Here is a 25,967-nt window from a genome sequence, read left to right on the forward strand (position 1 = left end):
ACAAAAAAAACTGCAGGCCGACCTCCCTCCACCTCCTCTCAATCAAGCCTCTACCCTTCCCCCTGCCACCCTCAGGGTTGCTAGGTTAATTGCTTCCTTTAGGTGCTGCTTCTCCCTAAGGGTAGAAACCTGACTGGAGGAAAGATCTGGGTAAGTGGGAGAAACTGGGAATGATAGACAGTGGTTCTCTGGTGCCAGCGATTTCCTTCTGGGCTCACACCACCCTCCCACTGCAAACTCACTGGGCCTTCCTGGATGCATGTTTATCAGACAGAGTAGGTGAAACCCCAGGGGAACATGAATTCATAGGACAAAGAATTAGACACTGGAGGAGTGCAACTACTGTTAAAAGACCACAACTGAATAACATACGCCATCTGAAACTGATCAGTAGAGCAGATGGACCAAGATTTTTAAATAAGCATGATAAATTTATTTAAAATGAGTTATGATATTAGCAATATGAATCAGGAAAAAATATGAAACTAAAACATATTAAGCATAAAAATAATAATTAGAATGAATATTGATGCTACGTATTAGTAATGTGCAATAGTCTAAAAGATGCAGCTGACGATGAATTAGTAATTGGAAGAGCACTTTCAGCAAACCTCCAGAGGCAGTAGAAAAAGTTTTAAAAAACAAGTTAGCTTATTTGTAAATTTTCTAGCTTATACCTAGGGTAAAACTAGAACAGAAAGGAAGAAATATAAAAACAGGGAAGGGGAAATATTTGAAGATATAATGGAGATAAATTTCAAGGTAGAAAAAAACCTTCAGATTGAAAAGGTTTATCTCAAGCAAAATGTTTCTATATGTAAGTATTTAAAAGCATAACTTTGAACTTATTTTCTATTAAGCCATATTGTCATTAGAATGTGAGAATGTATTAATAATAAAAATATTCTTATGAAAGATTCATTTGAATGACATTCTTGGAGGACGTAATCAAACAGGAAGAGAAACAAATTCAGGAGATGATACAATAGATATAGCATGAGAGTGGCCAAATATTTAGGCTGAATTTATTGTTGTGTTAGAAAAAAGACCAGGAACCACCCAAGTGTCCAGGAACTGGTGGGTGGCTATACATAACTGTGATGCATCTATACAATGAAATACAACTAAGCATTAAGAAGGAACAGACTTCTTACATATGCAAAAACATGGATGATCTCAAATGCATGTTAAGTGAAAAAAAGTCAGATATAATAAGCTACTCTATGATTCCATTTATGTGACATTCTGGAAAAGGCAGAAAATAGATCAATGGTTGTCAGCTGCTGGGGGTGAAGGGAATCTGGAGAAACTTTCTGAAGTGATGGAAATATTCTGAAGTGATGGAGAATGGTACTGATGACCCAGTGGTATCTGTTTGTCAAAATTTGTAGAACTGTACACTAGAAAAGGTGAATTTTATTGTATGTAAACTGTATTTCATTAAACCTGACTTACAAAAACTCTTTTCAAAAGTCTAAAAACAAAGAACAGTATATTTATAATGATTCAGACCTAAAATTATAGACAATATCAATATTGTGAGGGGTGTGGGGCTCAGGAATGAGAGGCCAAAATGATAGGACAGTGATCTAAAATAGTGCCATTCAAAGGGCGGTTCACAAAACTTAATTGTTCTCTAAGAGATAAGGAGCTTGTACCAGAATGCATATCAGCTATGTCATAAGCAAACTCTTTGATTCAGCTGACACTTATGTAGCAAGACTTTCTCAATGAAGGAAGCTGTGTGTTGATTTACATGTGGGCTCAAATCTCATTCTGGAATGGATGAGATAAGTAACCCAGTACTACTTAGAGTACTTAGAGTAGTACTGGGTTAAATTACTGTCATATGGGGGGAAGATGAAAAAAATTGTTAACTTTAATAAATCAATAAGGATAAATATTTGTGAATGTTGGTCTTAAGGGTAACTACCATTAAAAAAGAATAAAACATGTAACTTTTAAAGCAGTGGAAGAAAATTTTGTCAAATGAAAGGCAAGAGAGCAGAGGAAAAAGGAATAAAAAGAAAGTGCAATAATTAGATTATATGAAATTTGATAGCAGAAATAAAATTACTAATAACAATTTTTACTTTCAGTGTACCTAATATGTTCCAGATACTTTTCTGGGTGTTTCTTATTTGATCCTCATAATAACCTTATGAGGAAGGTACTATTACTTTCATCATCCTCATTTTATAGATGATGAAACTGAGATTAACTAACTTGCTAGAAAGTGGCAGAACCAAGGCCTGAACCCAGGTGGTCTGGATCTAGAACCCATACTTAGAACCATACTTAGAGCTATTCTATGCTGCCTCCTAAATAGAGCAGCAATTACAATAAACGTAAGTGGCTTAAACTAACCAATTAAGAAAAACAGTCTTTCAAATTGAATGAAAGCAAGGGATTCGGCAATATGTTTTCTACAAGAAACTTGTGTAAAACAGACACTAAAAGGTTAAAAGGCTTGAAAAGGATATAGTGCAAATGTGAACCAAAGAAAGCTCATGTAGTAATTTTAAAACCTGACAAAATAAAACTTAAGATAGAAAGTTCATAAGGGAGGTCATAAATGTGCCCAACAATACAGCTTTAATATTTATTAAGCAGCAGCTAACAGAAATTTTGGCAGAAACAGATAAATCAGAATTATAGTTGGAGATTTTTAACTGGCTCCCCTCAGTATCCAATAGATCAAGTAGACAGTAGATACTTCCTCTCCTCTCCCAACACACATACACACAGAAAACAAATATACAAGGTCTGGACAATTTAATTAATAAACTTGAGCCATTAGATATTTATAACTCATATACGTTTCCATCAAACAGTGAATACGTGTCCTTTCTCTTTTCAGGTACATGTGAAACATTAAAGTAAAAACATAAACTGTGTATTAGATCTTAAAGGGAGGCTCAATCAATTTCACAGTGCAATAAAATTAGAAGTAATGAATAACAGTATGTGTGGTGGACAGATTTTAAGGCCCCTATGATTTCCACCTCCTGGTGTTTACACCCTTATGTAGTTCCCTTCTTCAGATATGGGTGGGACCTGTACCTTTCAACCAATTATGATGGTTAATTTTATGTATTATTTTGAATAGGTCAGCCATAGGGTATCCAGATATTTGGTCAAACATTATTCTGGGTATTTCTGTGAGTGTGTTTCTGGATGAGATTAGCATTTAAATTAGTGGACTGAGTAAAGCAGCTTTCCCTCCCTAATGTATGTGGGCCTCATCCAATCAGTTGAAGGCCTGAATAGAACAAAAGGCTGACTCCACCCTGCTAGTAAGAGGATTCTCCTGCCTGATGGCCTTAGAACTGGGATATTGGCTGTCAGCCTACAGCATCCTAGTGGTCTTTGGACTTGAACTGGAACATTGACATTTCCTTGTTCTACAGCAGCTTCTAGCCTTTGGACTTAAATTAGAACACTGGTTTTGCATATTTTGGACTTGCCAGCCTCCATAATCCCATGAGAGTCAATTCATTATAATAAATCTCTTTATAATATCTATCAGTCTGTCTATCTTATCTATCAATCATCCATCCATCCATCCTATTGGTTCTGCTTCTCTGGAGACCCCTAATACACCAAAAATACACGGTAAATGTGATGAAAAGTCATTCCCATGATTACATGACATTACAAAAGAAAGAGAACCCAGTTAGATTGTGCCCAGACTCCTGACCAACAGAAACTATAAGATAATAAATGCATGTTGTTTTAAGTCACTACATATGTGGTAATTTTTCACATACAATAAATAATACAGCAGATGTATTAGTTCATTCTTGCATTACTGTAAAGAAATACCCAAGACTGGGTAATTTATAAAGAAAAGAGTTTTAATTGGCTCACAGTTCTGCATGCTATACAGGAAGTTTAGTGGCTTCTGCTTCTTGGGAGGCCTCAGGAAACTTACATTCATGGTGGAAGGCGAAGGGGAAGCAGGCATGTCTTACATGGCTGGAGCAGGAGAGAGACATGGGGAAGGTGCAACATACTTTTAAATGACCAGATCCCACAATAACTCACTATTATGAGAACAGCACTGAGGGGATGGTGCTAACCCATTCATGAGAACTCAGCTCCTATGATCCAATCACCTCCCACCAAGCCCAGCTTTCAATACTGAGGATTACAATTTGACATGAAATTTGGGTGGAGACACAGACCCAAACCATATCAGCAGAATAGCAAAAAACAAACAAAACCCACAAACAAACAGAAACCAAAAACTACCCAAACCTCATTTGGAAACCAAAAAACATCTTACTAGACAACATCCTTAAGTCATAAAGGAAATTAAGAAATATTTAAAATTGAATGTTAATAAAAATTCTACATGTCAAATTGGGACACAGCTAAAGTGCCAGTTAGATGGAACTGTATGGGTTATATCTATCAGGAAACAAAAGGTTAAAAATAAAGTAGCTAAGCATTCAACACAAGAAGCAACGGCATACACAGTGAAACAAGAAGAAAGGCAATAATAAAGATATGGGCAGAAATCAGTGACACAGAGAAAAGTAGAGAAGATGAATAAAACAGAAGTCAGTCCCATGGAAAAGATTAAAAGACCAAACTTTGGCAAGACTGATCAGGAAAAAAGAGGAAAGACTCAAAATAAGACAGAATAATGGAGGAAATAACAAAATATATTAAAACATTTAAAAAGTGTTATGAACCCTAATGTACGTAAACCTAAATAAAATGGTTATGTTCCTAAAAATGTAAAATGCCGTAATTGGTATAAGAAGAAATAGAGAATTTGAATAAACCACTAAATGTTTGGTAAATTGAAATGGCAGCCAAATATCTCTCCTAAACTCCCCCCACCCCAACTCAGATCTAGAGGCTTTTAAGGGACTTTTAAGAAACAGTTAATTTCTATAACATACAAGTTGCTCCAGAAATAGAAATAGAGCAAAAGTTGCTCAGGTCATTTTATGAGGCCAGCATCAACCTGATACCAAAACCAAGTAAAGATTGTACTGGAGAAAAAGAAAAGGAAGAAAGAACTATTATTACACTTGTGAACTAAGATGTCGTTTCAGATAAATTTATTATTTGTTTTAAAAAAATCCAGTTTTAGGAATTTCCTAAAAACCTGTTAGAGCAATAGGCTCTAATGGTTAATAGCTGTCATCAGGATAATACGTAGATCACTCAACTGGGTTACCACATGACTGTGCCCTTCAAAACTTGCTTCAACTTCCTACCCTTCATTGTGCTCGCCAGTTCTCAACTTATTATATAACAAACTGTCCAATTAAATCAGCATCCCTGCCTTGAAAAACCCATCTTATGCCAGACCCTAAAACCCTTGTAAATATCCCATCCTTGAAATACATTGAATATGTCTATATTCATAAGTTCTCAATAATACCAAATGAAAATAAATCCTTATTGATTGCCTCTAGAAAATTCTAGGGACCAACTCATTTCAAAAACTTAAAGGGAAAGAATCAAACACATATTCTACCTCTCTTATACGAACAATACTTAAGGGTAATCAAATAATCAATGAGGGAAGTTTCTCTTAATAGACATATTGTGGCTTATAGAAGCAGAAGGAATAAAAGAATTAGGATATCACAGTTTTCCAAACATCATAAAAGAGGGGCAGTCAGCCATCAACCTCCTCCCAGGGAAGAACGTATCACTGCCTGTGAAATTGTCATGCCAGAAAAATCCAGTGGAATCTGACTACCAACTTTACTATAAATATAGGAAATAGAGGAACAAGTCAAATGACATCTCAGGGATGCCACCGGCAAAATCAAGAATGGGAAAATCGATTTTGACATTGTGTTTTGACAACAATCTCCACCACAACAGCAAAAAGATAACAAGAAAGAAAAGAGGATGTGGAAAACCTACAGATTAAAGGAAACCAATATTTTAACTAATTACAATGTGTGGACATTGTTTAGATCCAGATTAAACCAAATGAAAAAATGAAAGATCATTTAGAGGACACTGTAGGAAATGTAAGCAGTGATTGGATGTTTGATGATATTAACTAATTTATATTAAAGAATTTGGGGGTGTGATGATGGCACTGGGGCTAAGTCTAAAATAAGGGAGTCTTTATCTTTTAGATTTACATACCAAAAATGATATGCTGTCTGGGATTTGGTTTTTAAAAAATCCAGGGCAAAGGAGAATGGTTGGAGGTATGGGGAAACAAGATTGACTATCCATTGATAATTGCTGAAGTTCATTAAACTTCGTTAAATTGCTGGGGGTTCATTAAACTATTTTCTCTACTTTTGTTATTTTTCTAACTTTACACACAGACACACACGATGACTGTAGGGTCCGACCTGCAGACCCTGACCCAGCAACGGATGAGAGACATACACTAACACAGCTGTCAGTCCAGCTAAGGGGCTCTGTTCTGAGTCTGGAGCATTGCCCCATAAGCCGGCAAAGTTTGCATTTATTTAGTACAGATTAAATGACAAAGGTCTTCAGTAAACACCACTAGAGGGTAATTAACATTGCCGACCCCCTCACCCCCCAGCAGAGAGCAATTATGCACCTGAGGTTGATCAGTTTGGTGTTAGGACCACAAGAGTAAACAAGCTATTTCAACTCCACACATTCCCTTGTTATTTGCTTTTTTGCTATCAACTAAAGGTAAAGAGGATTAGGCTGCCTTCAGCCAAATCTGTTACTGAAGCCATGCAAACCCCCCAGCCTTCCAGGAGGGTTTGTGTTTATTTTCTATAACTATCTTTATAATTTTTCCTCTACAACTTTTCCCACCACCCTGACTGTACTCCCACAGATGACGACAATGCATGCCACCTCCTGAGCTTCCACTTGGGAAGTAGACACGCTTAACACTTCTGTATGGATGCACCTGCTCTTGAACATACCTACCTTGTTTCTTTTGTTTCTGCCTTTTTTTTTACTCCCCTCTACCCCCCACAGCTTGGGCACTCATGCCTGACCCTCTCTATTCCTCACTGAGGCAACATCATTACTTAGCCTTAGGATCATTGTATCTCCAGATCTATTGGCTCAGCTAAGGTGCCAAGCTCTCACAGTTTCCCACCCTCAATCTCTTCACTCCAACCCCATGCAGGCCCCTGGAGTTTCTGTAGCACTTTGGCCTTAACAGTTTTTCCTCTTCTCTGTGTGTTTCTTCATCCTATACCTCACATTCCCCTCCTGCCCATCTGTTCCTAACTTTCTCATGATTTTCATGTTTGTCTTATATTCTAATCTGCATCTCTTCCAAAGGCCTTTGGCACCTTTTTCTAAAACTTCTAGGTGCTCTCTGAAGATGTTGAGATCTTTCTTCTGTCCCAATCTGGTCACACAAAGATGCAGTTAGGGCCACTCAGGTTGCCTGCTTTGCTTTCAAGTGTCTGACCATTACCTCTTTGGGGCAGGTCTCCCAGATGCAGACTGAAGCTTGACCTAAGCTTCAGCCTGTGAATCTTATTGACACTGTACTTTGGGGCCAGCACTAAGAAAGGCCAGACTTCCCACCCTTCATCCCACTTTTCCCAGGCTTCCTTCCCCTCCTCATCAGCTCCTGTGGCTGAGCTCCCACCATGCTTTGGGCCTGATGCCCTCTGGATAAAATACCATGATGTTAGACTCTGATGGAGCAATTTCTCGTCCCAGACTAAGAAGGGGCTCACCTTACAAGAGTCAGTTATCAGAGGCTCCAGTGCGGGCAGGATCACTGACTCAGAAGGACCAGATCCTTCCCCTTCTTGCCTTTCCTGTCAGCCATGGGGGCTTATACCTCAGACTGGAAGCCAGAGATGAGATGAAGGATGCAAGAGGTCTTGGGTCTTTGTAGTTGGTCCAGAAATGGCTCAAGATATACTGGATAGATAAGGAGGCACTGGGGAGCACTTGGCTGAGACAGGGAGGGAGGTGGGGGTAAGGAAACCAAACAAGGTGTGTGTGCAAAGGACTCCCAGCTCTTTAAATCTGGATCCTGGTCATTTCAGGATGAGGAAGTTTCAGCCTCAGAAGACCTTCTTTTCTCCTTGAAATCTTTGGATTAGAAATCTGGTCTCTGGGGGAACCTTGATTAATTTTAGCCTATCTTTATTCAACAGGGATTGACTCAGCACTTGCTTTGTGCCAGGACTTGGGCCAACTCAAGGGGCACGAACACCAAGAAGGAATATTTGCCCACTCCAGCGAGGTCAAGCTCAGTTGAGGGTTAATGATGAGGCAGGCTGATGCGGGTTCTTTGCCCAGTCGCATGGTTCCAGGAAGCCTTCCTGGGAGAGGGGGCCTGAATTGAATGGTGCAAGATGAACAAGAAATGGCAAGATAGAGAAAGGTGGGAAGGGCTTCCCAGGCAGAAGAGCGAGCATGGCTAAAGGGCTAGGGGCATGGAGCAGCAGGGGACCCCCAGCCATGTAGTATCACTAGAGGATGAAAATAAGGGGGAGAAGGAGGGAGGGAGAGAAGGTATACTTCTGAGGGCAGAACTAACTCAGCCGTTAGGGCCCAGCATGCCACACCAAGAAGCCGTTTGCCTTTCTGTGATTGTATCTTTCTCATTTGCTCCCACTTTGTAGAACAGCTTTTAGAAAATGCTACCCTGTCTTGGTTGTGCTCAAAGGACTGGAAGGAGAGGGGCTTGTGTTCCCCTTGTACCTCTGAAGAGCAGGGAGCAAGGGTAGGCTTGGTGGGGGCAGCAAGATTCCAGCAGGAAAATACTTTTTTTTTTTTTTTTGAGATGAAGTTTCGTTCCGTTGCCCAGGCTGGAGTGCAATGACACGATCTCAGCTTACTGCAACTTCCACCTCCCAGGTTCAACTATTTCTCCTGCCTCAGCCTCCCAAGTAGCTGGGATTACAGGCATGCTCCACCACATCTGGCTAATTTTTGTATTTTTAGTAGAGATGGGGTTTTGTCATGTTGGCCAGGCTGGTCTCGAACTCCTGACCTCAGATAATCCACCTGCCTTGGCCTCCCAAAGTGCTGGGATTACAGGTGTGAGCCACCATGCCCAGCCCCAGCAGGAAAATTCTTATGGGGAGGTGAGGCAAGAGAACAGTATAGCCACCAGGCTCCCTTCTTAAATGTGTTCCTTGGAACACAGTCTCTCCTTTAGCCCTGAGGGACTTTCAGTTTGGTTAAAAAATATTTTTTAGTTACAAAAGATTATATATGTCACATTACATTATTTATGTTAATATATTCTTTTGCATATATCAAACATTGCATAATAAAAACTGTAGTACACATGGGGTATATACTAAGTTATAAGGCATAATGACATGAACACACCTAAACTCACTACCCAATTAAATAACTAGAATATTCCCATAATGCTTCTCCTTGGACACAACTCCTGCTAAGCTTTCAATCTCAGAGGTAACCACTGTTCTGAGTTTTGTTTACCCCCTTACTTAAACATACCTTTTTTTTTTTTTGAGACGGAGTCTCACTCTGTCACTCAGGCTGGAATGCAGTGGTGTGATCTTGGCTCACTGCAACCTCTGCCTCCTGGGTTCAAGTGATTCTTGTGCTTCAGCCTCCTGAGTAGCTGGGATTACAGGCACGCACCACCACGCCCGGCCAATTTTTGTATTTTTAGTAGAGATGGGGTTTTGCTGTGTTGGCTAGACTGGTTTCAAACTCCTGACCTCAGGTGATCTGCCCGCCTCGGCCTCCCAAAGTGCTGGGATTACAGGCATGAGCCACCGCGCCCAGCCTACTTAAACATACTTATTATTTTATATTATTTCACTCCTTAAATAACATAATTTAGTTTGCTTTTTAGGGGATATTACAAAAAATGATGGTGTATGGTAGGGAGTCATCTGGAACTTTTTAACTCTACACTTTTTTTTTAATGTGTGATTTTAAAGTTGAGGTTGGCTAAACATTTGGAATTTATGGACATAAAGATGGCAACAATAGAAACTGGGGACTATTGGGGGAGTGAATGAGGAGAGCAAGGATTAGAAAACTAACTACTGGTTATTATGCTTATTACCTGAGTAATGGGATCATTTGTACCTCAAACCTCAGCATCATGCAATATACCCAGGTGACAAACCTGCACATGTACTCTCTAAATCTAAAATAAAAGTTAAAAAAGGCCAGGTGCAGTGGCTAATGCCTGTAATACCAGCCTTGTGGGAGGCTGAGAGGGAGGATTGCTTGGGGCCAGGAATGCGAGGCCAGGAATGCAAGACCAGCCTGGGCAGCATAGCAAGACCCTGTCTCTCGCTCTCTCTTTCTTTTTTTAAGTTTAAAAAAATAAAAATAAAATAAAATTGAGGTTGGTTCTTTATAGACTAAACCAAACAATCTAACCATAGACTCTCTGACCATAGTATAGAAGGATAGAACAGTCAGACTGCTAAGTCCTTGAATTCTACTGAAGATAAGATGTATGAACTGCTGGGGACTGGTTGGTCTAATTTATTGGCTTTCTTTTGTCTCACCATTTCCATTTAGTTGGATATTAGTGGTGTTTGTATGTTAATCACATCTATTGTCTCCTACATTTCTGCATTTGTGCAGGGCAGAGCCTTCCTATGAACAACCTCAAGAAATTTCCTACTTACCTTCACCAAGCATTTTTACCTGTGTCTGGGATGCCTCTTGCTGAAGCACTTGCTGGCACTCTGAGACACTCTGAGTACCAGTCTTGAGAGACCATTTTCTTCTTTCTGTGTCTTTTAATGAGTAATGAGAGTTCTAGCAGGAAGGCATTTCGAATTATTCTTTTATGGTGCTGGAGACTGAACAGAAGGGAGATTATGACCTGGTCTCTCTTGCGTGTTCTGAGGAACGGTAGACCTGGAGGCGCTATTGAAAAAAATATCCTATGGTTAGATATGGTTTAGAAATATTGTTCTGTATCCCATTTATTGCAGTGTTCATCAGTATACTAGAGATTTAACCAAAGTACCCGTGTGTGTGTTTGTGTGGTGTGTGTAACAAGTATTAACACTGGCCAAAAAAAAAAAAAAAACCCAGCAGTTTTGGGTAGTGCTGTTAAAGACTACATTTTTTGACGACATGGACAACTTAATTTGTTTTGAAATAGCAGGGTCTTAGGTAAGTGGGTGGAATGATTGTCAAGGCACTTGAAAAGCCCTCCTCTCTCCTGCCTACCCTACCTGATTAATGTACCTAAAATGCTGTCTTAGACAGGACAACTTTTTAACACACATTGGAGAAAAAATTAAAATACAAATGGCCCTGGGAGAGGGCATTTGAGTAATAAATCCATAATAAGATGTAAATGACTAATGCCAGATACGTTTCTTATCGCAGGTTTTTAGAGGAAGAGAGCTACACCACAAGGCCACCAGGGCTTCTGAAGGCTGAGAGCAGTGAGAGCGGTGTCATGAAAGGCAGGGCAGGGGCCCACAGGTCAAACCGCAGCCTCTGTTTATCTTTCCCAGAGCCAGTTTACTGCAACATTCAGTGAATTTTATGACCTGCAATGCTCATTTGTCTAACTGGAAATGTAAAACTACATTTTCATTTTTTTTCTTTTTTTGAGATGGAGTCTCACTCTGTCGCCCAGGCTGCAGTGCAGTGGCAACCTCCACCGCCCAGGTTCAAGTGATTCTCCTGCCTCAGCCTCCTGAGTAGCCGGGATTACAGGTGCCTGCTACCACGTCCAGCTAATTTTGTATTTTTAGGAGAGACGCAGTATCACCACATTGGCCAGGCTGATCTTGAACTCCTGACCTTGTGATCTACCCACCTCGGCCTCCCAAGGTGCTGGGATTACAGGCGTGAGCCACCACACCTGGCCTATGTTTACATTTTGATTGCCAAGATACCATCTATTTTTGTTTTTTGCCAAATATCTGAAATAAATGTCAACTTTTTTTTTTTTTTTTTTTTGAGACGGAGCCTCGCTCTGTCCCCAGGTTGGAGTGCATTGGCACAATCTCGACTCACTGCAATCTCCACCTCCTGGGTTCAAGCAATTCCCCGCCTCAGCCTCCCGAGTAGCTGGGACTACCTGCGTGCACCACCACGGCCGGCTAATTTTTTGTATTTTAGTAAAGACTGGGGTTTCACCATGTTGGCCAGGATGGTCTCAATCTCCTGACCTCATGATCTGCCCGCCTCAGCCTTCCAAAAGGCTGGGATTACAGGTGTGAGCCACCGTGCCCAGCTGAATATCACCATTTTTAATAGGTACAAGTATAAGCTTCTCAAAGGCAGGTTGAATTTTGTTTTCTAAAATTTGTTTGCATTTGGTAACCTTGTCTATTTGGAGTACATGTGTAATGTTGTAAAAACAGGAAAACCACTAACTTCCAGCACAAATGTACAAAATTTGATGCACTATGATTTTAAATTTAGATCTTTTAAGGGGGAAGTTTGCCTATTTATCCTGAATTTTATCAGTCCAACTGTTACCAGCCATGAGTTCTTGGGCTTTTAATACAATAGAAATTGACCTGAGGTCAAAAGAGTTTTCCTAAACAAGGCTTGAGAGAGAGAGACTGAGTCTGGCTGGCCCCGGAGGAGTTAGAGAGGCAGTTTTAAAGGGGCTATGGTGGGAAAGTGATGTTTAGGTATGTAGAGGCGGAGAAATTTTAGCCCCTGTGCAGTTCATAACATGCTTCTTCACATGTCACATGTCTCATTAGCATGTTCAATCTTCACCCCTGGGTGTGATTTTTCCTACCATAATGAAGCTAAGGTTAAAGATTACTCCATTCTTCTGGCCTTGAGGCATGCGGGAGATAGGGTTAACTCCCTTGAGTAGGATTGATGGTGAGAGCTGCTTATTTTAGCTTCTTCAAGGCCCTCCAATCAGTGGGTATGGCGCCTTGAACAAGATTTATGGTGCAAGGTCTGAATGGTCTGATTGGGGTCCCCACCAGCTTGCAGTAAAGGTCCTTGGTGGGGCACGGGGGAGGGAGGCCCAGTCCCATCCCTACTCTGTCTCACAACAATGCTATCTTTTTCTGTTCTGAGTGAGGGAAAGCAGAAAAGGAAAGGGAGGAGGGAAAGAAGAGGAAGAGGGGAACATGGTACGAATGGAGGAGGAGCAATTACTCATCTGTGTGGAAACGAGGCACCAGCTGTAGGACATACGGCAAATTTCCTCTTTCTCTGGGTCTCTTTGTAAAATGAGAGAAGAGAGCCAGGTTTTTCTCGATCTCCTTCCAGCTCTGAAATGCTAGGATTTAAAATCACATGGCATATGTATGGAAACTAATTATCCGAAGTAAGTAGAGGGAAGGAACGCTAGCAGAAATGAGTGAAATACAAAACAAAAACACAATACCGATGATCAATAAAAATAAAAGCTTGTTCTTTGAAAAGACTGGAAAAATAAAAAAGGCAAGCCCCTGGTAAGACAGATCAACAAAATAGGTTGTAGATAAAATGTGCAAAATACCTGGCAGGTAAGAGGTAGTCTCCTAATGGCAGGGATGATGACACCACCTCCCTATTTTATTTTTCTCTTCCATCTTCTTTATTTTTCTTCCTCTTATCTTTTACTTTTATTTGTATTTCCCCCTTTATTCCATATCCATGACTTGGACACTGGCACTCTGAGACACCTGGGTAACTAAGAGGTTACTAGCCCTCCTGCCCTGGTAAAACCCTGGCATTGAGGGCTACTGTAGTTGCCACTTCCTTACAGCAGATGGCACTGCAGGCCAGTGGCTGTGTTGTCAAGACAACTTGTGTGGTTTTCTTCATTGATTCTAGGGTATTTTCCCTCATCTTTATTTTAATTAATTATTTTTTTTGAGACAGGGACTTGCTCTGTTACCTAGGCTAGAGTGCAGTGGTGTGATCATAGCTCACTGTACCTTTGAACTCCTGGCTCAAGCAATCCTCCTGCCTCCTGAGTATCTAGGACTACTGGTGTGCACCACCATGGTCAGCTAATTTTTTAATTATATTTTTTGTAGAGAGGTGGTCTTGCTATGTTGCCCAGGCTGTTCTTGAACTCTTGGGCTCAAGCAGTCCTCCTGCCTTGGCCTCCCAAAGCTCTGGGATTACAGGTGTGAGCCACTGCACCCAGCCGACCATCTTTATGTTTTATTTTTCACAAAATGTTTAATATTTCCAAATAGTGAGGCATCTTATATTTGACATATATATTTATTGTGGTGTTTTATGCTTCCCCAAAGCTATTCTTACATTGATGTCCTCATTAAATCTTACAATTGTCTTAAAATGAAAGACATTCAATATTGTTACGCATCTTACACTGCCTGGAACAAACTGATATCCTGTATAGACTAAAAGCACTGACTACGAGTTCTTACTGAAGAATTTTAAATGGTGCATTATTTAGTTGTCTGGAAATCACTGGACCTTTGGAATTGAGCTGACTCAGGGTTCGAAACTAGGTTCAGACAGTTGCCAACTGTGTGATCTTGGGAAAATTACTTATTCTCTGTAAGCCTCTGTTTCCTCATCTTTAAAATGGTGATAACAATGGCTAATTTGCAAAATTGTTATTGTTTGCCTACCCTATAACTTGGCCCCAAAGCAACTTATTGGTTTGGTTATTGTTATTAGTTTTTGAGACAGAGTTTCGCTGTGTCATCCAGGCTGAAGTGCAGTGGTGCAATCTTGGCTCATGGCAACCACTGCCTCCTGGGTTCAAGCGATTCTCCTGCCTCAGCCTCCCACGTAGCTGGAATTACAGGCACGTGCCACCACACTTAGCTAATTTTTTAGTAGACACAGGGTTTCACCATTTTGGCCAGGCTGGTCTCGAACTCCTGGCCTCAAGTGATCCACCTGCCTCAGCCTCCCAAAGTGCTGGGATTACAGGCATGAGCCTCCACTGGTTTGGTTATTATAGGTTCAATAACCCATAGCTAATGTTATATAAGTTTTAAAAGCCTAGGTTAACAATGAAATAGGAAACAGACCTGTTTAATTTGTAGCAAATTAGGAAAATGTGCTTGTACAACTCAAGGAATCAGCTGATTTGACTCAAAGTCCATCAGCTGATTGACTTGGGAGCTGTGGGTCTTGGGCCCTTGTTTGGTGCACAGCCCAGATGGCACTGCTTTAACACCGCTAGCAGCGTGGCTCCCAAGACAGAATCTCCTGGGGCGTTGCTGAAACAGGCAGATCCTGGGCCCACCCAGACTAGATTAAGATCTCTAAAGGCAGGGCACAGAATCTGTCTTAAAACAAGTTGTATATATCATTTATAGGAACACAAAAAAGCAATAACTCTGACCTAGAATATGAATTCCTATAGACTAGTGCTGCAGATATAATAATATTAATTTGCTTATTGGATAGTGGGAAAACAAAACAATCAGGCAGCTCTGGCTCTTTTTGTCCTTCCTGCTCCCCGCCCACCCCATGTTGTGCATCTTTCACAAGTTGTTGCACTTGCAGGAGCTTCTGCCACAGTCATGAACGGGTCTGGTATGACAAGGATGCCAGAGAAGTGCCAACTCCATTGTGTGAGGCTGTCAGAAAATGAGATTCTAGATTGATGAGCAAGAGTTCTAGATAACTGAGGTTAACTTTTTAAAAGTTCACATTTGTTATGGGCTGAATTGTGTCCCCCCAAATTCATATGTTGAAGCCCTGACCCCTAATACCTCAGATTTATGATGCAAGGTCTGGATGGTCTGATCGGGATCCCCACAGACCGATCAGCTTGCAGTAAAAGTCCTTGGTGGGGCATGGGGGAGGGAGGTCAAGTCTCATCCCTACTCTGTCTCACAACAATGCTGTCTTTGTTCTGAGAGAAGGAAAGCAGAAAAGGAAACGGGGCCTGTAAAGAGGTAACTAAGTTAAAACAGAGTTGTTAGGTTAGGCCCTAATCCAATTTGACTGGATGACCCTGGGTGCTCCCTTCACAGAAACCTTGTATGTGTAGAGGGCTGATCCAGGCATAGTTGTTTTCTAGGACACAAATTAAATGACAAGCAACGAGGCCATGGTGGGGTAAACCACAGACAGTGCTGGATATCAGCTCAGGATGGGACAGGAGAGGGCTCCATGGCTGACAGCACTGACAGATGTGAGTTCATGTTCACTGCCAAAAAGCACAGCTGTTGTCACAGGGCTTACAGCAGCACTCGGAGCATGAAGAATGTAAACCACTGTGTCTTTTATGGGTTGATATATCTATTTGCTTTTATAACAAATGATTTAAGAGACAAATAACATTATAATGAAATAGATCAATATGGCTGCTTTAAGTGGGGGGACTGTGTGCCTCAACTTTCTCAAAGGCATACAGTCATTATTAGTAACAAAAATGATTGTACTAAGTGCTAATTTTGAGGATTATTGTGAGCAATTTGTGTGGGGTGGTGGTGGGGAGGCCCGTTTGCCCCACACTGAATGCCCCAGCCCTGCCTGCTGCCTCAAATCTGTCTGGGGTCTTACTGTGTGTGGGCCTCTTGCTGCTCCTGCCACATTTCTGCTCTCCGATGTTCTCTTCCCTCTCATTTGCTCCTCAACCTTGCTTTGCTTTTCTTTTTCCTTTTATCTCTCATTCTAAATTTTATAATCTTAGTTTCTCTGTTTTTAGAGCCATTTCTAACTAAGCAGAATATCCCTCACTTTGTTAACTAAGACGGTTATATAAGTTTCTCTTACCCAACCCTCCTCTACATCTTTGGAAGATTTACTGAGTATTCATTTCAAAATAATAAAACTAAAGAATGTTTTTAATACTCACAAATTAAAGATATTGGAACACTACTAAGTGTAAATAGCACAAAACCAAAAATATTTTACTCTCTGCATTTGAATAGCATGGAAAGACTGTGGAATCAAGTGTCACATCTATCTAAACTCCCCTCCCATATAGGTTTTATAATCATTTTATTATAGCTGCTTTCATCTGCTCATATTCAGCTCTTCTTGGATTTTTAAAAAACGAGCTCTTGTGCTTGAAGCCTTCCAGGGAAGGCTTCAGGGGCAGGGGTGGTGGTTGTTCTGGACAGTTAAGGGCAGTTAGGGTGGCACAGGCTAGAGGGAGGTCATGACCCATGGACCAATAACACAGTTCAGACAAAGTGCTTCTCAAATGGAAATGATTTGGCTTTATGGATCTTGTAAGAGCATTTAGATGGTGTCAGGCTGTCAGTCTGTTCCAGCTGTAGATGCCTCTTGCATCTAAAAAACACAAAAGTGACCTGGAGAAGCAAGAGTGGGGCCCATTAGCCAGGCTGGGCCAAGTGCTCCCTGTGGACGGTGACAGCAACTCCCACTGTGCAGGCCCAGGGCAGAGCTATGGGGGAAACGGTGGCTCCCTCTCCCAGCTGCTTGCCAGATGCTAGCTGGCTCACAGCAGCCGGTTCCCTGGGGCAGGCTGGGACCAGGTGTGGTGGACGAGGCACCAGGGGGCCTGAGAGCAGACGCTTCCTTAAATCTGGACCCTAGATGCGCAACTCACCTCACCCCAGTCTCAGCCCTGCTCTGGCAACTTTTAACTGCCCTTACTCCAAGTACTCATAATTCAAACCAGAAGATGGAGCCAAGTAACTTGAAAGAGAGCACAGGGCTTTCAAGTGGTTATTAACCGGATGAAACAAATGACTTGGAGAACTCTGCCGTTCTAGTTAGAGCACAGGCCTCTTAGGCAATGCTTCTGTTAACTAATTGTTTAGTAAAATGAAAACTGATCTAGGATTTCTCATCTACCCTAAATAAAAGTCCTATTGCATTATGTGTGGCTGTTCATTCTCTAAGGAACTGGGAAGATACAAAGTGAAACTAAAGTGGGGGCAGAATGGGAAACAAACGTAACAGATAGAAATAAAGGCACAAATTTCAATGAGCAATGCGAAAGAAGGCTGGAATAAACAGAAGGCCCATCATGTCAAGAAAGGAAAACATTGTGAAGATAGGACTTGTTTCAAAGTTAATTTGTACCTTTAATGCTATTTCAAACTAAATCCACTAGGATTATTTCGTGGGGTAGAAGGCTTGGCAAAGTATTCTTAAAATTTACCTAAATGTATATTCAGGCAATTTATCAAATTCAAAAGGAGACTGGGTCATTTTGGGAGTACTTGTGTTATCAGTGCACGTGATACGGTTATAGTGACAGAAGGATGACTTCTGTGGAGTACACTCAGTGGCCTAAAGATACTGCATATTACATACACTGTGCAAGAATTAACTACATGTTATAGACAGAAAGACTACTTAAATAATAATGAATAAATAAAATTCTTGTTGGAACAAAGTTACACATAAAATAAATGAATAAAATAATAAATAAGCAGTAATAATAAAAAGAAAGTGTGTAGGTTCTCAATTTACATCATGGCTTGAAATATATTCTGGATGAATGAGAATTAAACAGACATTGTATCATAGAAAAACTTCACAGATGTAAATTTTACTATTTGTCAAGTTTCTAGAGGATGAAGGACTAAGTTTTCAAGTAATAGAAAATCATATTGGAAAATACTTGACTACAGACATAAATTAATGTAAAATGATAGGAATTCAAAACTAGGGATTGTCATATCTACTGCAAATAGTTTCTAAAAACCTTGTATCTTTATTCTAAGGTAGGATCATAAAAATTTTAGGGGAAAACAACAGAAAAATGAGCAAAAATGTTGGCCAATTTACAAAGGAAGACATGCAGACACAGGAATAAATTATCATATGAAAGATGTAAACTCCTGATATTAAAATGAAAACAACAGTGATATAGCATTCGCTGACTAAATGTCTTAAGTACTGTATGCACGTTAAAAATAAAATGATCCAAATGTTGGAGAGAGTGCAATGAAATAGTATGCTCACACTGAGAAGAAATTGGTTTGTGTTTAACATATGAATACCACAAATCTTTAAATTTTCCTCTGTCGCTGCATAGACCACTGGAAAGTGGATTCTTATTTTGGCTTAGCCCTAATAAATGTACTTTAGTACATCCCCACATGAAGTGCAGTATAATGGATGAGAGCTCAAATTCCAGACTTTGACTGTTTTGTCTCTTACTGGTTTTATGAATTTGAGCAAGTTATTAACTTTCTAGTCCTCCATTTTTTTTTTTTCTTTTTTTTTTTGAGACAGAGTCTCGCTGTGTCACCCAGGCTGGAGAGCAAAGGTGTGATCTTGGCTCACTGCAACCTCAGCCTCCTGGGTTCAAGTGATTCTCCTGCCTCAGGTTCCCAAGTAACTGGGACTACAGGTGCCCACCACCATGCCCAGCTAATTTTTGTATTTTTAGTAGGGATGGGGTTTCAACATGTTGGCCAGGCTGGTCTTGAACTCCTGACCTCATGTGATCTGCCCGCCTTGGCCTCCCAAAGTGCTGGGATCACAGGCATGAGCCACCACACCTGGCCTAGGCCTCCATTTTCTTATCTAGAAAATGGGGATAATAATATTTACCTCTGTGCTGCAGGAATTAAATGAAATTATATACGATGAATTTAACACAGTGCTAATACGCAATAAGTATTCAATAAATGTTAGTTGTTTCTTTTCTTACTTTTCCCTTTTACCTGGATTTTTCCACTTAATCAAATTATTTAACTGTGTTTGCTTTTGTAAACTGCTTCAAATCCTTTTTGGAACCTGGCTGCACATAAATTAATCCATATTACCAGTGCTTTCTTAAAGCATTATACCAGTTTATGATGCCAATTCCAACGGAAGAGAGTAATTAGATAACAGGGTCAGTTGTAATAGAGAGTAGTTTGATAACAGGTCAGTTGTAATATTGTAACTACTATCCTAAGACTTAAAAAGCTCATGACCTTTGATACAGTAATTCCATTTTTTGGATTCTACACATGTTAAAAAAACAATTTTACATATGTAAAAAGATTAAAGTTTTCATACAAAATTTGTACAAAATTTATTTATAGTTCTGTTTATAATAGCTAAAACAATCAGAATGTTCCTTAAAAAAGAAATAATTAAATTATTCACTCAACAACACTTTACACAGTTATTAAAATATTTTTGAAAATTATATGATAGCATGGTACACACTTTTCATATAATATCAAGTAAAAAAGTGATTAATTGTGTCTATAAATTGTCTAAAGCAATCTAAGATAACTCTACAAAGAAAAAGACTGAAAGGAAATATGCTAGTGTGTTAATATGGACTTTGAGAAACAATAGATGATTTCTAAATCCTTTTTTTCCGTGCATTTCTGTAATTCCCCATTTTCTTTAATAATGAGTCTCCCCACCCACACACAAGGCCATTTAAGGTCCCTGTTTTTAATTCATGGATAAACACAAAGGACAACTCAGTTTGAAGTGTTCTTTGGACACGATGTCATCATCATTTCATGAGAAATGGAATCGTCTAAGGTATGATACTGAGACAGAGAGTCGCTTTCAGGCCTATATAACGGGACAATTTAATACAGATTTCTGCTAGTAGACTCTAGACTGATAGAGTGCGAGAAAGCAGAAAACCTTTTACGGAAGGAGATTGGAAAGCAAAATCTTTGTACCAGTCTCTGAAGTCACAGAAAGAATTCCACAATCAGGGAAATGAAATTTCAGAGCAGAGTTCATTGCCTGATTGGGCAAAAGACCCTCAAACCGAATTTCTTGAAAGAAGTAAGCACAATCCAAGGAGAACATGTTGTTACTCTCATTCTAAGTATTGTTTTTTTAACCTAAAGTTATCAAAATAAAGACACTTTAGAACCCTAAGAGAAAATTATATACTTTTAATTTTTACGCTGTCTTGTCTTTTTCTGATTATAAAATTTAAATATACAAAATGTATAAAGAAGGAAATGAAATTTGCTCGTAATCCCAGCACCCAGAGAATGGCCACTGTTAAGATTTTCTGATGTGAAATCTGTCATTCTCTCTCTGGTACAGATAGAACTAATATTTCTTTTGTGTTACCAAATGCTTGACACTGCTTGGAGAATTTTACCTGTATTAACTCAGCTCATTCTCACAACAATCTTCTGAGGTAGGTACAAGGATTATCTTGTGAAGTTCAGTTTTTTGACCAAGATGGTGTAACTGGGAAGTTGCAGAGCCGGGAAGTTGCAGAGCCAGGATGTGGGAACCCGGAAGGTCATGCTTTGCCTGTACTCCTAACTTCTCTTTTCTATGGCTTAGATTTATTATAAATACAGTACACATTTCCCAAAATGAGATTATGCTGTGCCTAATGTTTTGTACTGTAACCTGCTTTTTCTTTTGATGTATCTGAACATCATTCCAAATCAATAGATATCAATCCATTTCATTATTCTTAATGTCTGCATTGTATTTTGCTTCATGGATAATGTATTTAACTGTGATTCATACGGTTGGATATTTTGATGTTTTCACTGTGAAAAACAGCAGTGACGTGTACATCTTTACATGCAAATGTGCATTTGAGAGGTTATTTCAAAAGAATAATTTCTCAGAAGAGTAAACACCCAGATCAAAGTGAAGCTTTTCAAGGCTGCTGCCAAAGGGCCCTTGGGAAAAATTGTGCCAATTACATTCCCACTAGCAGCCCAGGGGAGAGTGCTTTTCTCAACATTCTAGAGTGTTTTTCAAATCTTTTGACTCACTGGAAGACATACATTTTGTATAGTGACCCACTTACACACACACACACACACACAAGTATAACTGAAATAAATTTTCATATTTTCCTGACTAGGCGCAATAAACTTTCTCTCTTTTCTCGTCTTCCTTTTCTTTTCAAAAACATTTTTTAAAATACCAGATACGGTGGGGTTAAGTTCATGATCCATGAATGGGTAGTAACTCATGGTTTGAAAACACACTCTGTTAATGCTTGGATAGTAGGATTCTTTTTAGTATTTGCCTATTTGACAATATGAGATGATGACAAGTTATTATCCTATTCTTTAATCACTAGAGAGGCTGAGTATTTTGGAAAATTATATTTTTGGAGAGAGTAAACTAGAGTTCATTGTTTCTCAACCTTTAGTGCATATTAGAATTTTTAAAAAGAATCCTTTAATTAATTTCTGGACCAAATAATCTCTAGATTATTTGGCTCAGGTATCAAAATTTGTGGCTAAGGCTGAGAACACATGCCATAGATTACTAAAATCCTTTTAACTGTTCAAATAGACTCTTTTTGCCCTTTAAACACCACATATTTTAAAAACATCATAGTCATCTGAAGGTTAATTCAGGGTTAAGTATGGAGTTAGGGAAGGATTCTAATTTTGACTTATGAACTGTTAGCTGCATAAATCACAGTTTTTAAAATCCAGTGCATATTTGGGTCTTATTCAGTGGTAAATTATGGTGAAGAGATTCACATTATGGGAGATAGTTTCGATTCTCATGAATATAATTATACTGTGGGAGAACCAAGGTACTATTTAGTATTTCAGAGTTCCATCAGATAGAGAGTTCCAGTTGCCTAATGGAAATTCTACCTAGATGGTCCTCTGAAACCCCAAATTTAATGTGTCTTGCCAATAGAGTTCTTAACTCCCTCCTGCCTTTTCCCAAACCCATCTTCCTTCCTCTGTTTATGGCCCAGTGGACAATAATATGCTTTGCAATAAGACAGAGGTTTCTTTACATTGTGGATACTGGAAATGTACCATTTGGTGGCCCAAGCCAGCCTGCAGTAATGCGGATGGGGGTGAGGCAGTAGTCTGCTGGCCTGAGCCCTGACCACTGGGATTTCAGCTCTGAAAGCTGGAGAACGCCAGCCTGGGACAGCGCTCCCTCCCTCTTCCCATTTTCTTTCTTTTCTTTTCATACAGAATCTTGCTCTGTTGGCCAGGCTGGAGTAAAGTGGCAGAATTATAGCTCACTGCAGCCTCAAACTCCTGGGGTTCAGTGATCCTCCTGCCTCAGCCTCCTAGACCTACAAGTGCATGCCACCACACCTAGCTATTTTTTTTTTTTTTGTAAAGACCCTGGCCTCAAGTGGTTCTCCTGTCTCGGCCTCACAAAGTGCTGGGATTATAGGCATGAGCCATGGCGCTCGGGCCCTCTTCCTGTTTTTTTGTTTCTCTGTTGTGCATGGAGAGGACTGCAGGATAGAACAGACACTCACAGGTGGTTCTTAGAGGACCAGCCTCTGGTACACAGGACTGCAGTGGGGACATAAAGACAGCGGAGTAGTGAGTCTATAGCAGATGTTATCTGAATGACTGGAAGAGGTGAGAGATTTAAATGACTTCCCAAAGGGCTGGACAAATTGATGCATGGCAGGTGACTAAGAGGAGCTGGGGTTGAGTCAAAGGTGACCATTCTGGTCTTTCTACAGTGTTTGTCCTTGGTGTGCTATTGGTCATACTGGCAATTCCCAAGTCTCCAGGTTTCTCTATTACTGCTCCTTTAGAAGAGTGCCAGAGTAGAAAAAGCTTTAACCTTGAGCAAGTTATCTAACCTTTCTATTTCATCTATAAAATGGAGTAATAATATACTGTTGGGTCTGTGAAGTCCCAGCACAGGGCCAGGCCCTTGATAGGCACTAAATAAACGACAGCCCTTTAGAAGGAGCCAGCTGTGATGGTCAGGATCAGACCCTCTCCACACATCCAGGTAGGCAAGTGCCCGAGATCTCAGATGGTCAAGTGGAGTGCCCAGCAAGGGGCTGGAGAGTGGTGGGGTGGTGGGTGGGCTGTGAGTCAGCCCATGGTCCCTGTCATATTCTCCTGCGGTGTCCAAAGTGCTCCCCACTAGAGCAGCACAGCTCTGCAGAGATGCAGAAGAACAGTTATGGATCCAGTCAGATGATGGATCAGCTGTTCGGCTTTTACCTGCTGTTCACCCAAGTTTACCTACTTAGAAGACTACCAGCAACCTAGAGAAAGAATAGAAAGTCCAGCCATCTTCCAGGCTTTGAGTCTCAGATTATGGGAGTGTGGATTTTCCTCTGGTTGTCCATGGTCATTAGAGGTCAATGATCAAGTCATCCAACCCAGACATCAGTTATTCAGAGCTGGAAAACAGAAAACAAGGGAGCACTACATCCTGTTGGGTCACATCCTGTTCACGATGACAGGAAGCAGGGCAGCAGACCAAGACGGGTAGAAAAACATGACGCTTACGAGGCATTTGCACGCTAGATGTGCACGTGTGTTTTGGTATACAGTTTTTAAAGACACTGTGAATCAATGCCCATATTACGCTTTTGGAAATTCTCAAGTTTCTTGTCAAATAAAATTGGCTAAAAGCCAAGTCTTTATTATCTGACTGTGCTGGGCCTAAAACCATGCCAATTTAAGAAAGAGAAAAATATTCTATTTGCCATCTGAAAACTGATCACAAAGGCACTGAGTGTTTCCCCCGGGAATAGAAATGCAATGTTGGGAATTTCTCAGTTACACTCCTAGTGAGTATGAGGTTGTGAGTCTTGCCTGGAAACGGGAAGGTTGTTGCCTTTCTCAAAGGGAAGGGATGGATTATCCCAGCCGTGGGCACCCCATAGTACATTGCCTGAGAGGCATCAGGCTGGTGTGGAATTGCAGGCACACAACCCCCCTCGCCTGAAACATAATGTGTCTTTCCTTCATTCAGCTTTTTAGACTCAGGATGGCAGAACTCCCTTCCGGCCCTTTCCCTTCACCTCCACTGATTTCGTTCATTTTCCCTTTCTTCTTCTCTCCCCTTCTCTTCTGTGTGTTTTGGGAAAGATAATGGCTGCATAATGGCTCCCAGGCTGCTTTTTATGGGGTTGGGATTAAGGAGAAAGTGCCGTCTCTTGGGTTTTAGGTTGATAATTAGCATCCTTCAGGAAGTTCTATGAGAAACCCCCTCCAGTTCTGGACTTTCTGCTAATTCAGGACTGCAGTGCTTCTAAGATATCTCAAGCATTCAGGATGGTGGTTCTCAAACTTGCAGATTATTGATCCCAGTAACCTGTCTTTAAGGTTTAAAAACCATATATTTTGCAATTTGTTCTCAATGGCTTGCTCGCTTTCTTCTTGGGTTTCGTTTCATTCATGGTAAGTAATTGTGCTAGGAATGGGCCACGGTCACTAGGAAATTGTCTCTTAGGGTCATCCATGCCTCATGGGACTGGATGGGAGGGAACCTTATAGGTAGGTAGGTCTGCTAAAGTCTTTGCCTGTCATTCAGTAATTTTAGGTGTTACTACTTAGAAAAAGAGATAGAAAAGAATAATATTGACTGCTAAGATCTACACATGGGGAGTAGGGCTTTTATTCTAAAAATTTTGAGTTATTGAAATCCAGCACAAATGTGATGCATAACTTTTATCCCAAAATAAAATTGTGTTTTCATTTGTGCATGTCACCTGCTAGTTCTTGTGATGTGAACATTTTTTTAACCTATTTAGAGTATTATCATGAATATTTTAAATTTTCACCTAAATTTATGTATCAGAGATTAAAAAAAAAAAAAAAGAAAATGGGCTGGGTGCGGTGGCTCACGCCTGTAATCCCAACACTTTGGGAGGCCAAGGCAGGCAGATTACCTGAGGTCAGGAGTTCGAGACCAGCCTGGCCAAAATGGTGAAACCCCTTCTCTACTAAAAATACAAAGAAATTAGCTGGGTGTGGTGGTGCGTACCTGTAATCCCAGCTACTCGGGAGGCTGAGACAGGAGAATCTCTTGAACCCAGGAGGCAGAGGTTGCAGTGAGCTGAGATCATGCCACTGCACTCTAGCCTGGGAGGCAGAGTGAGGCTCTGTCTCAAAAAAAAAAAAAAAATAGAAAATAACAATTAGACCTACTCTTAGTGCTGATGGATGAAGCAGCAGAATGATGACAGTAAGCAGTGGCTTTCCTGCCTGGCTTTGCCTTTGGGGCCTTCAACATTTAGTATTTCAGCTTGGCCTCTATAAAAATGGGAGCTTACGAATAGCTACCTTACAAATATATTAGGTGGAAAAATAATTGGTGTGTGATTTTGGGGCCACCAAGATGCAAATATGTGGTATCAAATGCATCAATACGGACAAAGGGTTCCAATATCTGGGCAGGCCACCAGGCAGAACTGCCTCCTTCAGTTGTTTATGTCATTCACTTCTTTCTTTTCTTTTTTCCCTCAGTTTTCAGCCATTCCTTCC

General features: G+C 40.4%; 1 long non-coding RNA gene across 2 annotated transcripts in view; it reads left to right on the forward strand.

The window, feature by feature from the left end:
• The window catches only part of LOC103784411 (uncharacterized), a 155,193-nt gene that overhangs the window by 689 nt on the left and 128,537 nt on the right, over positions 1-25,967 (forward strand). The window lies entirely within an intron of this gene.

This window comes from Pan paniscus, chromosome 1 (genome assembly GCF_029289425.2).
Source record: "Pan paniscus chromosome 1, NHGRI_mPanPan1-v2.0_pri, whole genome shotgun sequence".
Lineage (NCBI taxonomy): Eukaryota > Metazoa > Chordata > Mammalia > Primates > Hominidae > Pan > Pan paniscus.